We start from the raw sequence: 4,722 nt of genomic DNA, 5'->3' as shown, positions 1-4,722 counted from the left end.
AATTATAATCAATTCAAACAATACTCAACATGTTTAAGATACCAAACAAATCAATCAATAACGCCCGAAGAAGTTATTATGAAGCTCGCGCATTCAAATCTATCCCACGTCATAATAAATCTCATCACGCAAAAGACTTCAACACTTGAATAATACACTCTCACAAATCCAACCCAAAGTCCAAGTGGGTAGAATAGTTGTCACACTACACCTCAAAGGAACCATATAAGCTATAGACATGATATTTTATGCTCCCTCATAGTCATGTCATGTCACACATATTTTGTTCCAATCTTCTTCCTCCTCTTGAATTGGGAAGAATAAAGCTCCATCATACACTATCTACATATATCAATATATTTATACTACATAGATTTTATTCACCACAGCATTTTGCTTTACATTGTTGGTGTCAAATCATCAAATATATTCAGCACAACATTTTTTAGCCTTTTGTCCCCATAATGAGAACATAATGAGAGGAGAAATGACTGAATATGAGAGCTTTATATAGTTTTTGCTCTAAGTACATTTCTTGCTTAAAAAAATAACAAATGTAATTGTTATTATTAGCAGGATTTATTAAATCTCGTTGGACGTGGGTTGGTGGTAGGAATGGGAAGAAGGGCGAGTTTGCCAGAAAGTCAAAACACTCGAGAATACAGTAATAACAGCGGTCGACAGAAGGGTAACGAGAGTGGCAGATACAAGATTTTGGAAGATTTGTGTGGCATGTGGTGATGTTAAAGTTAGGATATTATGTATGAAAATTAATAAGAATGGGGTGGTATGCATGTAAAACTCATTTTAGGATATTTATGATTTGATCTCATGTTAATTATAGTGGGCATTTAAGTTTTATTTTGGGCTAAATAATGGGCTGTGTTTAGATGTTAATTAAGGTTTCATGAGGGAGTTTATGAGGAATAAAGTAATGAAGCATTCCATGTGATGTGGGGTCAAGTAATGAAGTGGACCAGATTAAGCCAATTTAAGCAGCCCTAATTTAAGTGCTGTTTGGAGGTCAGCATCTTGTGAGCTGGATTTTAGGCACCAGATTTTGCCTTAGATTTCAGCACTTATTGCCTTTGGCCTTCTTCTATCTCTGTGTGTATGGATGATGAGGGTTCCTACTTTCAATCATTTGAGAGAGAAAGAGAGAGAGTAGAGATAGAAAGAGGAGTAGAGATAGAGATAGAGATAGAGAGAGAAATAGAGAGCAGATTTCTTTTATTTTGGTGCATATATTGGGAAGTCATCAAATATCAAATGATGAATAGATGTTTAGCTGAATAGTCTGGTTGTAACAAAATTTGTATGGTTGCTGTCAAGTTTTTGGCCTTTCTGATTATTGGAGCCTCAAATTGTTAACGGTAAGTCATTTTAGGTGGGGAACTAGTGACCATCATATTATATGATACTATTTAGGAAGATTTACATACATACCGCTCAATTTTTATCTATTTATACATCTAACACCAAGGCTTCAATTTAAATCAATTTTTACGTATCTATGCATGAAAATATATTTTTTACTTTTTTCAAAGTTAAAATGGAGATATTTTGATGTGATATGAAAGATTTGGGTAGTATGGATGTCGCAATTAAAGTGTAAGTGTTACATATGTGAATACATCGGAATTGGGTGGTACGTAAATGCCCCTAGTATTTATTTATTTATTTACTTAATGGGTTAAATTATAAATTTAATATAAATGAGGTTTCATTTTATAAGCTTAGTTAACGTTATGTATAAATATATTTGTATATATATATATATATATTTGTCAATTGGAGATTTTATATATATATTATTTTATATTATTTATTAGTATCTCCTAATAATTAATATGAATTAATTATTAGAGATATCAGGTGATATATCTTAGGATTCTTGTAAGGGTTATTTATAACCCCGTTCATATCAATGAAATGAAGTGATTCCAAAGTATTCCACCTTATTCCACATTATTCTAAATTTCAACATATTTATATTTAAATTCTTTAAAAATCAATTGTTGTTAATTCCTGAAATTAAGTGCCAACATGTTAAAGGGATTTAATTGGATTAAATCTTAAATGAGACAAATATTATTATGAATTTAACAACATCTGGATTTGATCAATCTCTGGGAGTTAAACGGCATCATGTAAACAGTCGGAGATTATTTTGGCATTCTATTCACTAGGGATGTAATAGTGAAATTTGGACATTGAATGTGTAAATGATATAATTTTGAGGGGTATATATGTAATCCTCAAAATTTTATATGTAACATTGACTTAAGAATGAAAGACAATAATTTAAAATAAAATTTTCGTTTAATGATTTGATATGTAACCAAATTTGAAAATGAATGGAATTGGGACTTAATTATTGAAAGGGAATAATTTTACAAACAATGATATAGAAAGATAGAATCTATATATTTTAGCCATTATTTGTGATATGTACATAAATTATATGTGTGTACGCATATATCTTTATATATCTATAAACCTATGCATAATAAGGTGCATTTGAACTTCTAATAAGAGTGGTCTTTTTTATGCATTAAATTTTAGGTGCTAGTTATATAAATGGATAAAATTGTTTGGTATTTATTTAAATGTCCCATTTTTTTGTTAATTAATTTTGCATGCTTTACTTATTTTAATTTACTCATTTCCTACTTACACCTTAAATATCATAGAAAAAAATCTATATGCTTATTAAAAATGATTTTTAAGCTTACAAACTTTGATATATATTTTATATAAAAGTAAATATATTTGCTTTTGAGGTAGCTCTATTTTTTTTTTCCAATCTATTTTCAACCTTCAAGCTAATTAATACTTTCTAATAATGTGTATATATATATATATATATATATGTGTGTGTGTGTAGGGGTGTAAACGAGCCAAACACGAACGAGCCATTCGGCTCGTTTATATTTGGAGCTCAAAATGTGTGTTCGTGTTTTTTGAAATGTGGTTTAATTGCCTCCTCATGAGAAACCTTCACATATTTTGGTTGCTTGAGATGGTGAAATTTTTGCTCTGTTGTTGTTTGGAATGATGGTAAAATTGAGTCATTGTGGTCCTATTGGTTGACTCCTTGTGGAAGCCTAAAGGGTCCGATTTAGATCCTTGCCTTATTATTTCTATAATATTTCAATTCAATATTTAAATACAAAACTTAGTTTGTTTACTTTAAGTATTTATAATATTTTTAGCTTGTAAATCTAAAATATATTCATATTTGCTTCTTCCTAATCTCTCTCTCCCTCTCTCTCTATCTCTCTCTCTCAATATATATATATATATATATATATTGAGAGAGAGAGATAGAGAGAGAGGGAGAGAGAGATTAGGAAGAAGCAAATATGAATATATTTTAGATTTACAAGCTAAAAATATTATAAATACTTAAAGTAAACAAACTAAGTTTTGTATTTAAATATTGAATTGAAATATTATAGAAATAATAAGGCAAGGATCTAAATCGGACCCTTTAGGCTTCCACAAGGAGTCAACCAATAGGACCACCATGACTCAATTTTACCATCGTTCCAAACAACAAAAGAGCAAAAATTTCACCATCTCAAGCAACCAAAATATGTGAAGGTTTCTCATGAGGAGGCAATTAAACCACATTTCAAATGTTGCCTTATAAGGAGGCTTAGAGTATATATTTAATTATTTTTTCAACCTCTATCTTTTCCTATATTAATTAATTTACATTACTGACCATTTGCATTTAAAGGACCACTGAAAACTATGAGCATTTATGCCTCAAACTTCACACAATACATTAATTACATTATGAACCCTGTAAATGTTATTTATATGTTAGGTGCAAGCCACATGGTAGGGGCCTAGTCACCTAACTGTTGCTTAGCTTACAGCTAATTTGATTAGATGTGTGGCAGACAATTACTCTAAAAATATTATAATTTTATTGAATTTAAAGGCTCTTAAATATCTCCCCCTAAATATTCTGATGGATATGTTTGCAATTTGCTGGAAAAGTAAGTATCTGACTTATAATTGTATATTATTTAGGACTAAAAATATATTGCGAAAACATCGTGGTTATATCCTGCCTAACCATTGTTATTTCTGCATCCACATGCATATCATGTGATTTTTATGTATTTGTATATCTAAACGGTCAAATTTTTATTTTTCATGCATAAATTTAAATCACAAGTGTTATAAATGTAGATATTAAATTTTATATGTTTGATATGTAAATGCATAGAAATTATATGGTATGTCCGAGAGTAAATGAGCCGAACACGAGGTTGGCTCGTGTTCTCGTTTGTATTTGGAGCTCAAAAAGTATCGTTTGTGTTCGGCTCGATTGCTTAGCGAGCCGAACACTAGATTTTCACAAACAAAAAGTCATTTTGACAGCTCTAATCACGTAGCCATAAGATGTTAAGGATTTGGGCAAGATTTTAAAATTATTGTTTATATTAAAACATCATTTGAATATATTTTAATATTTTTTTTCTATTTTCTTAATTACTATTTTTAATTGATTATAAATCTTTGTAGCCTTGTAATTAATTAATTTTTAAAAAAAATACTATATATATAATTGATTAATAGTATTTCGAGCCAAACCGAGCAGAACATGAACGAATAATTTTTTGTTCGTGTTGTTCGTGTTGGGCTCGATAACTTAGGGTCCGTTTGGGGCAGCTTGTGCGTTTCAGGATAAGCTGCTTATCCTGA

This window comes from Phalaenopsis equestris, unplaced genomic scaffold (assembly GCF_001263595.1).
Source record: "Phalaenopsis equestris unplaced genomic scaffold, ASM126359v1 Scaffold000002, whole genome shotgun sequence".
Classification (NCBI taxonomy): domain Eukaryota; kingdom Viridiplantae; phylum Streptophyta; class Magnoliopsida; order Asparagales; family Orchidaceae; genus Phalaenopsis; species Phalaenopsis equestris.
This window is presented reverse-complemented; position numbering follows the sequence as displayed.